This window comes from Camellia sinensis, chromosome 15, assembly GCF_055761805.1.
Source record: "Camellia sinensis isolate YWXY chromosome 15, ASM5576180v1, whole genome shotgun sequence".
NCBI classification, from domain to species: Eukaryota; Viridiplantae; Streptophyta; class Magnoliopsida; order Ericales; family Theaceae; genus Camellia; species Camellia sinensis.
The window spans coordinates 127,842,122-127,856,463 of record NC_138975.1 but is presented as its reverse complement, the minus strand read 5'-3'; positions in this window follow the sequence as shown (position 1 = coordinate 127,856,463).

Here is a 14,342-nt window from a genome sequence, read left to right as displayed (position 1 = left end):
CGGGCTTCAACCCGATTGCATATGCTGTTCTGGCTGGGCAGACATTGATGGCGGACCCGGTATCAACAAGTACCACCGGTATCCACTTGTCTCTACATTCCACGGAAACATAGAGGGGTTTATTGTGATTTGTGCCCTCAGGCGGTAGTTCTTTGTCTGAAAAGGTTAATGCCAGGGAACCTCCTCCCGGAAAAACCAGCCCAACCAGCTGTTCTGGTGCAGTATCTATGGAGAGTTTGGCCTTGTCCATGGCAGATAAGATAGCCTGTCTGTGCACCCGCGACGCCATAAGCAGTCCCCAGATGGAGATGTCTGCTTGTATCTTCTTCAGCTGTTTCAGTACAGCTTCCTCTTCGATTTGCTTCTCTTTTTGCCTCTCGGCTTCTTTGTCCTTTCCAGATGTCTCGGGTTGGTCTAGGTGCGGGGGCTTGAAGTACCGCCCACTTCTTGTCATGTGATCCACCTCATCGAGGTACCAGGTGTCGTCCGGTTGATTGCTTCCCCAGTCTTCGTCTGTGTGGGCAAGACATAAGTCATCGTCTTCCCACCACATTCCGTTGGCATTCAAAAGGCACCTGTCTGGCTCGGGCATGTTTGTATTCATAGCACTTTCAGCCTGCATGCTCACAGCATCCTCTGTTCTTGTGCCCACAGCACTTCCGATCCCCTCATGGATTTTGGCTTTCCCGGTTCTCTCAGAACCCTGTTGTTCTACCTGCGTCAGTGCAGTTTGTTGCTCAACTTTTCCCGTATTCACAATGCTTCTGTCCTGAGCGAAATTCTTTGTACCGGCGCTTTCCGGCAATGTAATCTGACTTCCGGCCCTTCCGGCCACAGTTGATACTCTCGCCCCTGCCGGGCTCTGTTCTGGTTGGGATTCTTTCACCACATCTGGCTGATCATCCAGCCATCCAGTAGCCTCTGCCGATTCCTCATAATCAAACCAGTTGACTGCCGCGCCCCCTGATTCTTGGTCATCGAAAAACTGTAGGTTGGCAAAGTCCTTCTCCATAGCCGTCAAATCATTTGCCCCTTGCTTAAATCCATCCCCCTGGATCACACACAGCTCTTCCTTTTCTGGAAATTCTAAACCCAGCCCAATCCGGCCTGTTGACAAGATGTACTCACTCGGATCATAGACTTCCCCAGCAAAACTCTGTTCAATCCCAGACTCAACAATTCGATCCTTTTCTGAAGTCTGCCTTGCCCCATCTTCGATGGTCACCATCGTTGGCTCTGGTTGGGTTGTGAAGATGTCCAACATGCACAAAGAGTCAGTGCAGTCGGGAAGGAGCACCTCCGGCTTAGGTAGATGGGTAGGAGTAATATAGATGCTAGGATCGTAGGACATGACCCCAGTCTGGATAAGATTGACTCTTTTGGGAGGTGGAGCTTGGTTGTGTGTAGGGAGTGGATTGGTTATGATGTTAGGTTTCTATGGAGGTAGAATCACATTTTTGTCAACGAGGTCTTGAATCTCGTGACGCAGCCTGAAACATTGGTCAGTATCATGGCTGTGCTGCTGGTGATATGCACAGTACTTGGCTGGGTTGTGAGAGGGTGGAAGTGGATTTGGTAATGGCCTCGGCTCTAGGGGTTTCAGATGCCCCTTTCTGATTAAGACCCCCAGAGCCTTAGACAAAGGCATGTACAGTGGGGTGAAGGTTCTTTGGCCTCTGGGCTGGTATTTAGTGGTTTGGGTATTACTTCCGGATGCACCGGAGAAGGGTGTGGCTGCCATGGGTCTCGGAAGAGAAGGGGGAATAGTGGTGACCATGCTCACCTCTGAAGCTCTTGTAGTTGCAGCACCACTCGGGCCTGCATTGTTGTTACGGTTGAAAGTCCTCCTTGGTTGCTCCCTATCCTGGTCAATCAGACCTTGCTTCATCGTATCCTCGATTTGTACCCCCATCTCGTGTAAATCTGAGAAGGTGGGAAAGGGGAGTACAACCATCTTCTACATCAATTTCAGTTGGAGATTGCGCATAATCATCCTGATTTGGTCTTTATCAGTGGGCCTCAAAGTCATCATCGATGCCTTCGCCCTCCATCGAGTTACAAAATCTGAGAAAGTCTCTTTGGGCTCCTGCCTCGTCGTTTCGAGATCACGAGTTGTAATCTCAATCTGAGTATTGTACGAGTACTGTGCGACAAAGGCCTCAGCCATTTCATCCCAGCTTCTTTTTACCTCATCCTTTAACTTCACGTACCAGATGGCGGCCACACCCGACAGGGTTCGGTCGAACAGTGAAAGCTTTTGTGGTCAGGTTAGGCCCATTGGCCGCAGGATGTTTGAGAATAGCCGAAGATGGACCATGGGGTCCCCGGACCCGTCGAAGCGGTCGATTTGCGGCATCTTGAACCTATCGGGCAATGTCACGGCCACGTCGGTATATCCATCCTCGATATCCGGAATAGCCTTTACTCCTTGTGATTTCTTGAAGAGCTTCTCAAGCTTGTTCAGTTTCAGAGCTGTATGGTCTATTTCGAACTCGAAGGGGGAGTCCGGGTGGTTGGGTGTATGGGTCTTGGATAGTTGAGGCGGAAGTGGGGGCTGAGCTGGCCCCGTTGGAAGGTTCGTGTCCTCCTGTATGTTCTGGACATTTGGCACGGTGTTCTGGGTGTTTGGCAGAGTATTCTGGACAGTAGGTGTTTGCTCGGGTAATGGGGCCCATGGCGGAGGAGGAACTTGATGTGAAGCAGATGCCACATTCTGCTGTTGCAGTCTAGTGATTAGCTCGGCCTGCTGGGCCATGATCGCGGCCTGCTGTTTGGAGAACTCTGCTTGACGGGCGGCATCCTCCTGCATTTGTCTCATGCTCTCCTGCATTTGGCGCATCAGGGCTTCCATTCCTGATGTATTTTGCTGATCCATTCGACTAACTGGTATGTCTATTTCTATAGCAACAATTGAGACCTCAGTCCTATTGTCCTCTGATGGAATAACCCACTATTCTGGAAACCTCTGTTTTGACACACTGCGCTTTCTTGGTCTTCTTCTGACAACGGGGGGTAGAGAATGGAACACTGGCTGTCCGTCAATTAGATCCTTAGATCGATTGAGTCGACGACCTCGTGTCCAAAGTGCTTGGGGAATATCTATTGGGTTGGAAGCAATTGTGCTAAAACTGCCCCTAGTAAAAAGATAAATAAAGCAATAAGGAATTAAACGAACAGATAAACGGACAGCATAACAACTTAAAGTAAATACACAACACACAGCTGGGTATAACAACACACGATCGATAAGCTGAATACACACTGTCCTCAAACACTGATCATTATCCCTGAATCACTGTCCTCGAAAACTGAATCTCTGATACCCGCAGATAACTGATTCTCAATCACTGACTGATGCCCGCAGGCCTGGTGCCCAAACTCATACACTGATACATGCATTCCCTGTAGAGACGCACTCTAAAGCACATAATAGATAAGTGAGAGCCAAAACACCCCTATGTTAGGGTAGGGTTTCCCTGTCCTATTTTGTTAGAAGCTAGGGTTTCACTACGCACGCAGCGGTTTCAAACAAGCTATGATCGGGTAAGCAACCTGTCCTAGTTTGGAATGGTCACTATGGATTCCGAATATGCACTAGGTCGAATGGTCAAAAAGGCTGCCCCGGTAAAACCGGGGTTTGTGTTCCCATACTGGCAGAGCCCACAACCGGTCAGCCTTATGGTCATGTCTTGACAAGACAAGCCTCCGGCAAACCGTTCAGGAATAGCAGATGGCAAACACGGTGTCCTAGGCGCACCAATGCAAATGCAATGCAAAGAAACACACAAGTGTAGTCAAAACCAGATATCATGAGTTCGAGTCAAGTTCTCTAAATCCCCAGCGGAGTCGCCAGAAACTGTAGACGTCCCCGAATGCCCCGGGAGGGACGAGCTCCCCCGTTCCGTTTGATATTGGGCTCACTACAGCTCAGGACTCTCAAATTGTCACGGTTCTAAATCTGAACCAAAGAGTCCAAATCCGGCAAATTGTTTTGAGAAAACAGATTTTGAAAGAAGTGCCAAACATGGACTGCTTTGCCAGATACAGAGTCGCCACCTAAATATTTTATTTTGGGGAAATTTAGGAAACCCTGACTCGTTTGCCTAAGGCCACGTGTCCGTCATCACCAAAGTTGCCTCGGCTTGGGAACTTCAGTACGATTGGGGAAGGTCACTTCGTGAGAACCCCCGCTCGCCCGATCAAAGATCGGCCTCTACTAACCATGATATCTATTTTTGAAAACATTATGTGTTCTTATTCCGGTTTTTAGCCTAGATTTACTATGTGATGCGCACAGCATACAAGTATAGACTGGATCGCCTGAATTGGAACAAAACATTTCATGTTTGTTTGTTTGAAAATGGTTTGATAGTGCTACCCGCAAGTAGGCTAAGACGTGAATTTGCCACCCTCGGGTGGGTTTAGAAAAGATGGTTTTACCACTATCTAGTGGGCTTAAAACTCACAGTCAATGATTTGTTCCAATCCAAATAACCCAACCTTCACCCACAGGCATTCAGGCAGTTATATCACATAAGCAAATAGCCTCATGGTAAGCATGCTATCATGGCAGTCACTCACACACATGCAAGGATGCTAAAGCATAAAACACACCGAGTACTCCAAGCCAAAACAGAAGCTAATTAGAAATCCATGCATGATCCTAATTATACTGAAATGCCTAATGCAACACATGCAAAAATGTAACTATAGTAGGCTCGGCTATTCTAGACATGGCATATGAAATGCTACAGCTAACATGTATTCAACTTGGAATTGAAAATACAATGCAGTTAGTATGATGCATCGAGCCTGGTGCATGCAAAACAGATGAATGAATGCAAACATGCTATCATACTGTATGCTAATTGAAACATGCCCTAATCTAACCATCATAAGCGGGTAAATAAAAAGGAGAAAGACGTGGGGTTGGAAGACATACATCCCACACACGCACACTTGTTACAATTATGCCCTCGCACGAAGGGTCCGAAAGAATAATACAGTCCCGAATAAATATTACAGTCCAAATAATTACAAAATCCTAATTAAATTACAAATTTAACTAAGAAAACTGTAAACTAGCATGCAAGCTAAGGACTGCCTCGACTCCGCCCTGGATGATGAATGATGCATGCTCGAGTTGCTTGGCACGAAAATCCACTGCGATGCCCCAATTAGCCTCTGTTTTGCAATGATTTCTTGGAAAGCGCGCCAAGCCCCGGAAGACTGCTGATTCTTGATTTGCTGCAACAGAGAGCAAGAAAAGGGCATGGCAATGTATTTTCACAAATGTATGCATGCCTCGATCCTCGTGTCACTAATCATGCATCTCGATGCATGATGGCCGAGGAGTCGAATTGTACAACTCAATATAGAATGAATGCACATGAAAACAAAACAAAACCTAGACTCCATCATGGATAATCCGGAGTGTCGGTGACTGGGAATTGAGACACGTTCCGTCACTCGAAGTACGAAACGTCCCTCGTTTCTGATGCTCGGGCTAATTTCTATCCCATGCACAATGCAATATGCATGATATGCATGAAATGAAACTAAGATACAACCTAACATACACAATGCTATGAAATGGCATACACGATGCACGAGGTAACATGGCATACACAATGCGCTAACATACAACCTAGCATACGCAATGCTATGAAATAAAATGGCATACACAATGCATAAATGGACTTACAGTAACACAAGTGGACCTCAACCACACTCGCATAAGAGGCCATTAGATAAAAATGAGACAACTCGAGATGCGTGCACGTATGCACGCAAACCGAGGACCGACCCTAAGGTACCAAATGCCACTCTAACAAGACATGGCAAGGCATGAAATATGATATGCAAACATGCAAATTTCAGAAGCGAAATATGATGCAAAACAACCCCGAATCATGGAAACATGGCACCCGATGCATGAAATGGTACCCGGAATGCAAAATTAGGCATACGCAATGACCTATAGCTATACAAAGCATGCACTATTTGAACATGAAGTGTGAAGAAAGATTCAAGGAAGTCCCAAAACAAGCATATTTACAGTTTTAAGCAAGGCCAAACAGTGAACGTAAATAGGGCTAAACCGATGTGCAAAAATGGCCCTAAATGTGAGATAAAGAAGCAAGTCACAGCTGATGGCCCCAAACAGATGAGGGCCCTTCAACAATGTTGAATAGGGGCCCAAAATATGACCTTTTACAGTTTATGACCGAGCCAAAAACAGTACACAAGCATGCTCAAAATACTATGCAAAACAAGGCCAAAAAGAGAGCTATAACACAAAGTACAAAAAAGATGCCTCAAACAGTAAAAGACTCTTAATGAAACATGAATAGGGGTCAAAATAAGGCCACTTACAGCTTGGATCAGAGCCCAAAAACAGAAGCATAAGAGGCTAGCAAATCATGCAAAAATGAGGCCAAAAGAGGGATATAAAGGCAAGTGGAAGATAGAAGCCTCAAACAGTGATGAGCCCTTCAACAAAATTGAATAAGGGCTCAAAATAAGCCACTTTATAGTTTATGACATGCCTCAAAACAATTTATACATAGGCCAAAAATATTACACAAGAAAATGGCATACAAGGGAGGCAATGAAGCAAGTGCAATAAGGAGGCCTCAAACAGTGAGAGGCCCTTAAACAAACATGAAAAATAGCTCAAAATAAGCCTAGCTCCAGTTAGGGTCGGAGCCCAAAAAAGCAAGCAAGTATGGCTAATGTATTGAACAAAATAAAGCACAAAAAAAGAGAATAGGGACTCACCCTTGAAGACCAATCTTTGACAGCTCCTTGGCTTGAGTTTGGTGGCTCCTTAGCTCTAAAAATAGCCCTAAAGCTTCTGGTATGGATGATGGTGATGTGGTGCTAGGTGGTGGTGTGGAAATGGTGTAGGGCTTGAGGGTTTGGAGCTTGGAAATATAGAGAGAGAGAGAGATACAACGCAAGAAGCTTGGGGGAAATTTTTGTAACCCTAAATATGCAGCTGGAGGGCCTGCTATATAGGCAAAAAGGGGGGGAAAAAGGGGGAAAAATGGAGGGAAATGAATCAAGTTTCCCCCAAAAAATGCAGTCCCCCGGATACAGAATCTGGGGAGAAAAGAAGGGTGTATCTGCACTGTACTTGATGCAAGGATTCTGGCCGACCAGTTATTGAGACTGTAGGTGGCCCGCCGGCTTTCCCCATGGTCGGCCGGCCAAGGGTCAAAAGGGTCAATCATGATTAGTGGCCGGCCACCACAGAAAGAGGGCCTCCCATGTGTGCATAACACAACCCTGTGGTCAAAAACTGGAGAAAGTGAACCAAGAGAGAGAACAACCCACTTTTAGGAGGGGTTCAAAAAGGTCACACACAATTACTGGCCGGCCACCAAATATTGGTGGCCTCCCAGATGTGTACATCACAAATATGGGGTTTAGGGTGCATGAAAATGGCCCAAGGGTGGTCAACATTAGCTTTGAAGTGAGAAAAAAAACAGGCGACGGAGGGCGATGAAGGGATAAAGTTGGCTGACAGAACAATTACTGGCCTCCCATCCTTCTATGACCTTCCTAGCAATGAAACAGAGGTCCTTGCCAAAAATGAACCAAAACCGATGCAAAATGAAGGTTCGGGGGCCGGAACGCGTAGTTCGCGGCCCCGAAAACTGACTGTTGGGCACCGGGAGTGGTGTTCGACTACAAAGTCGGTTTCTCGAACCACAGTGTCCCTCGAAAGGGAGCAGACAAGATGTATGCCAAAAACCGGAGCAAACGGAGATGGTTAAGCGGTCCCGAACCGAGGCACACGGCCAATGGCTCCGAAAAACCGGGAACCGGGCTCCAAACGGGCAAAATGGCCTACGACCACGAAACGTAGCCTACGGCCACTGAGAGATGATCTACGAGACCTCTCCCTCCCTTTGGGAAGAGAAAACAGAGAAAATAGAGCCTGGTTCGCAAACCGAGGCAAGGCATAAAAGAGTCCGAAAGTCCGGAGGCAAGGCTCGCAGCTGAGACTCTGAAACCTCTGAACGAGCACGATATGCAACATCACCAAGCGCTCAATCGGTGACATCTGAGTTTTAAGGTCGGTAAAAAATGGGGTGTCTACACACTACAACAAATTGCATATTTGGCGACTAAAATTAGCGACCAAAACAATTTTAGTCGCCAAAAATAGCATATTGGGCGACTAAAAATCTGATTTAGTCGGCATTGATTGTATCTTTTTAGCTACTACATTATTTTGGTCGCCATATAGTATTATTGGCAACCAAAATTAGTTTTAGTCGCTGTTTGTTACCATTTTACGCTACTAAATTTTCATTTAGTCACCGTATAATAACATTTGGCAACAAAAAACATTTAGTCGCTAAAAAATAGACATATTTTGATGAATTTTTGACGACCAAAACTAATTTAGTCCTTGTATATTAAACATTGCCGACGAAATTAAACATTAGTAGCCAAAAATGTTACATTTGGCGACCAATGGTTAGTCGCTGTTATGGAGATTTGGTGACAAATAAATATTTAGTCGCTAAAGCTTCAAAATTTTTTTAGAAGGGAAACTCATTACTATTGGCGCCTAGTATCCACTTAGACAGAAACACATTTTTGTTCTGTTATGTCTCACACACCAACATACAGAGCAGCCGATACCAAACCTCACCGCCGCTCACTACCGCTGATCATCACCATCGCTGGCCACCGGCGCTGGCCACCACGACCACTGCAAATTGGCACTACCACTGATTACAGGTATTTGTCTCTTATCTCTCTCCCTCTCCGTCGGTCTGGGTCTGTCCCTTTGTATCTCTTTCTCGCTGTCTCTCCCTTTCCCGTGTCTCACGATTTCTGTAGGGTTTTGATATGTTTTTTTTTTCTTTCATTTTCTGTTGATTTCTGAAATGGTTTTTTAGGGCTTTTTCTGATTTCATGAATGGGTTTGGTTGAAATTTCGGATTGTGGATTTTGGATTGTTGAACATGTAAATAATATAGACTCTAATTTGACTTGGACTCTTTATTTTGGAACTTACAATGGTAATGGATAAAAAATTATGCAAGTCCCAAGTAGGTGCTGCATTGAAGTAGATTAATTCCATCTCTTTCTCTTTTTAAATTTAATTTTTCTCTTGAGCTTCTTATGGCTTGGATTTAGTAGCAAACTATTTAGATCTTGAATTTTTGCTACTTTTTTATTATGACATTGCTTTTATGGGGCCATTGAATTATCTTACTAATTTTGGAAATGTTTTGTTGATGTTTTAAAGTTTCTTAATTATTTTTTAATAGGAGCAAGTGTACTTATGTGAAGCTTCGACATAACCTTCATGTTTGGTTTTTGTACTTATGTGAAGTTTCTTTTGTCATGCAGACAAGAAATGCAACAAGGTTAGTTACTCCAGCTATTGTCGTGGGTTTAGGTGCCTTAACACATTTACTGGGCACTCTCATCCCGGTGATAGGAGCAAGTGTATTTGCTACAACTACAGCTGCAACTACTATAGGAACTGTTGTCGGTAGTTTTAGATAATCTCTTAATAGTTGTCAATATGTTTAGAAAGTTAGATATGCATAGTTTTGGATGGTTTAAACTTTTTGTACAGTTTAAAACTTAAGGATATAGTTTTTGAATGTTTGGAATGTATAGACAATTGTTGAATGTTTATAATTTATGGATATAGTTTCTTTTTGATATTTCAAATAATATTTTGGTGGTTGATTGATGTTTTGTGATGCTTGTTTGTAATATTTGTTAGATTGTATAAAATTGATCAAATAGAACCTGCTAAATTTAAATAAAAATAAAATAAAAACTGCATTTTCTACGGCAGGCATAATAAGTCGTTGTATTACATATTTTACGGCGCACAATCAGCATCGTTATTTGTCTCACCAATTAATGGCGTGCAAAAGTAGTCGTAGAAAAAGTAACGACGACGCACAAAATCTGCCATTAAGTAGTTTTTAAAGGCTTACTATAGCATGTTGTAGAAAAAGTTAACGATGATGCACAAAATCTGCCGTTAAATAGTTTTTAACGATGTACGAAGCATGTCGTTGAAAGTGAATGACTTTCCATGACTAGTCATAATATGACACGCGCTGCATGTCGTAGAAGGATTTTTACGACGTGCATTGCGTGTCGTAAAAACCCTTTCTTGTTGTAGTGCCAATGTGCCTCCGTTTCAGGAATATTCCAAACTAACCCTATATATATATGCATGCATAGGTGGAGAAATGTAATTAATGTTTTAGCTTGTTTTGTGTGTTAGTGAGAGGACCTGAGACCATAAGGAGCAAGCCTCTGTAATCTAAGTAAGCCAAGGAGCTTAAAGTGACATTCCATTTCCCTTTCTAGTGTGTTTTTTGGAGATTTAAGGTACCTTTCTTTGAAAAAAATTTCACTCTACTTTGCTTATAATTTTTTTTTTTTTTTCGGTTTGCTCTGATGATTAAATTCCTATTTACGTTGTTTCCACCATTTAGAACAACCGATGTTTTGAATGTAATCAAACACACTAATTTAGAGGAATAGAAAAAATAATTTATTAGTTGGATAAATTTGATGTCCTGGTTGAGAATGAAAATCAAACAAGAAAGTATTCTCCATTGTAGGTGTTTTTAAGGCACTTATTGGGGAAATTAATTTCCTTAATTTGTTTGTTTTTATATATCTCTATAAATATATGAAAATGGTTAAATCTTGAATTATCAAACAAGACACTTTATCATTAATCTAAAACAGTTGTGACAAATTAGAAAGAGGGAAAACATGCTTTCATTGGATACAAAAATAGTCCCATCCTACAGTACACGTCTTTATTTCTCTCAATCAAGACAGAAAAAAATGCATGTTCATCAGAATTATTTTGATTGTCAAGGTTAGATATGTTACAAATTTTAAATAAAAATTCTATCATCAAAAAAATAAAACTACATTATAAAAAAATTATAGAGTGTCCTAACTAGAATTTTTTTTTTTGTCTAGGCCCTTAATAGGCTTGAGCCATATCTGGTGTAGACCAAAATGCCCTTACTGCAAGAACACAAAAGCCATCAGAAAGTAGAGAACTCAAAAAGGGGTGGTAAGCTATGTAAATATATGACATTCGAACATTCTAGACCAAATGTAGAATGTAATTAGTAGTAGTTGTTGGGTTTGAATTTTGGATTTTAGTAATTGATTATTAAATTTTGTTCACTTTTTAACTATTTTAAGTTAATAGTCTGTTTCATGTAATATTTTTCATATTTATAATGATTTTTCTACTGATTGGAAAAAATATATAAAAATTAGTAAAATGTTTGTTAAATAATTAATATTGCACCAAGACTAGCAAATGCCCCTATTAATTAATATAGAATCCAAGAATCATATTAAGGGTATATATTTGGAATACTACTAAGAAGGAACAACCAATGCATGTAATTGAATTAAATATTTTGTAATATGAAAATAAATTTGTTCACACTTTTTTCGTATATGAACAATATAATTGGTTTAAATATAATTGTTGTCAACTTGATTAACACTCTTCTCTAGTCGAAAGAAGAAAAAATATCCCAAATCATAGTCTATTGACAAATTTTGCACAAAATTAGACCCTTTCAACAAGCTAACATCTTCGAGCTACCTTCAAAACACGTAAACGTCAACTAATTAAAAAACATTATATATATTTTTCACAGCTTTAGACCCTAATATGCAAGCAGCAAATAGCCAATGGTCATCTACTACACTATACTCACATGAACTTGTACTTTGTTTAAAAGAGTATTGAATATGCTACAACTAGTGGGTAATGCTTAAAACAGTCTTGAATACACTCTTATTTGTGAATAATGCATAAAAATAGTATTGAATACACTAATATCTGGAGGTGTTAGTTTCACATATGGAAAAGAGCATTTGCTGATTGCATCATTAATGGGAGTCAGACTAAATTTTTTTTTGGGGTCTTTGTTCTTTGTGCTTTGTGCATAACAACCAAATTAATGTATAAAGCAATTACTTTATTTTTTTCAATGATTCAAAACTTTAAAATTTCATTACTTTTGTTTTACACATCTGATTTTCATAAAATTTATTTTCCCAAAATGTATTTGCTGAGATCTATTCAAGTCCAATCTATATTGAATATCAAATTTAATTTCCCTTTCTGAGAGTTACAATTATATGTCTCCCTCTAAGATGACTTCACATAGAATTGTTCATGTATGTCACATTTGCATATGAATACATGCCAAGTTACTAGTCAAATTAGCCAACTATATGCAATTGACAAATAGGCAAAACATCCCGATTTGTTATTACTATTTTGTTTACTTCAAAAAGCAATGATAATCGAACCCCTAAACTTACTTAAGCTCTCTTCCATTACAGAGTATTTTTCCATATGCTGTCCATTTCCATGTTCATCTTTGCTTGATGTGTACTGTTCCAATAATGGACAAGAGTTGGATGATGATAAAAGATAGGCTGAAAAGTAAAGAATATCTAGAAGGTGTTTAGTCATTTATTGAGTTCGCTACAAAGAATTTAGGGCTGCAGGATGAAATCCGTTGTCCTTGCGTTGATTGCTTGAACGACACAAAATTTAGTCGACACGTTGTACGGTTGCACTTGATTCGAAGAGGAATCGCATATTTTTATCGAACTTGGGTGCACCACGGGGAACATGTTCCCATGTTTCATGCTCATCCTACTATGCGAAACGATGATACTGAAAGCAATGGAGCTGGAATGACAGCCAATCACGAAAATGTGGGTGAACTTCCTACCATGTTAGAAGAGATTTACATGAGTGGTCTCATGGATGATCATATCGACGAAGAACGTACTAGTTTGGAGAGGCACAATTTGTTGAAGTTCATGAAGTTGTTCGATGATGCTCAACGCAAAGTATATCCAGAGTGTAAAAAGTTCTCCATCTTTTTATTTGTAATTAAGATGCTTCACTTGAAGGTGTACAATAAATGGAGCAACAAATCTTTCGATATGCTTATGCAAGTTTTCAAAGACATTCTACGAAAGTGTGATGAAACTGTTCCATGGACCCTTTATGAAGCGAAAAAAGTTCTTACGTGAATTGGGTTTGGGATACGAGGCCATTTATGCATGCAAGAATGATTATACTTTATTTTGGAAGGACAACACCACATTGGAGAATTGCCTTACATGTACGGAGTCTAGATACAAGTTGAACGACAAGACGGGTAAAAAAATTCCACACAAAATACTGAGGTACTTTCCTTTGACACCGATGTTGAAGAGATTGTACATGTCGAAAAAAATAGCTGCATATATGAGATGGCACAAAGATAATCGTGTGGATGATGGAGTATTACGACATCCAGCTGATGGTGAGGCATGAAAGGACTTTGATAGGTTGCATCATACATTCTCTACGGATCCTCGGAATGTAAGGCTAGGGCTTGCCATGGATGGTTTCAATCCATTCGGAAATATGAGTACATCGTACAGCATGTGGCCCATAATCTTAATGCCTTACAATTTACCCCCATGGAAGTGTATGAAAGATCCATTTGTCATGATGTCATTGCTTATTCCCGGATGATCTGCACCTGGAAGAGACATCGACGTTTACTTGCAACCATTAGTAGAAGAGTTAACTAATCTGTGGGAGCATGGTGTGCAAACATATGATGCCTCAAATGGCCAAATATTTACAATGCATGCAGCAGTCATGTGGACCATCAATGACTTCCCTGCATATGGTTCCTTGTCTGGTTGGAGTACAAAAGGTTACTTGGCCTGCCCTAATTGTAACATGGATGCATCATCTCAGAGTTTGCGAAGTAAGATAGGGTATATGGGTGCTCGGCGATACTTACCTGAGAACCATAAGTGGCGAAGAAGTAAGCTATTCAACGATGAAATTCAGAATCAGTCCAAACCTGTGGAGTTATCGGGAGAACAAATACTGGAGCAAATTTATAGCGACCCCGGTCTTTTCCCATTTGATTATTGTATCCGGATTTAGGTTCCGTAGCTCCTGCCATTGTATTATGATTGTTACCGTCCTTTAATTTCCTATTTTTGAGTTGGGGGATGCAATGGGCAGGTTTGTAGTAGGTTGGTTGAGCTTGGGAGCAAAGGGTTGCTGCCCAGAATTTTGACCCTTCGCTCGAGCGAGCAGTTCTTCGCTCGAGCGAGCTCTTTGTTTTGGTCCGTCGCTCGAGCCAGGGTTTCTTCGATCGAGCGAGGAGTGCGTTTTGTAGTAAGACCTGAGAGCAGAGGTTTTTGGCTCGAGTGAGCTTTTCTTCGCTCGAGCGAGTTAGTTCGTTCTTCGCTCGAGCGAGAGTTCCTTCGCTTGA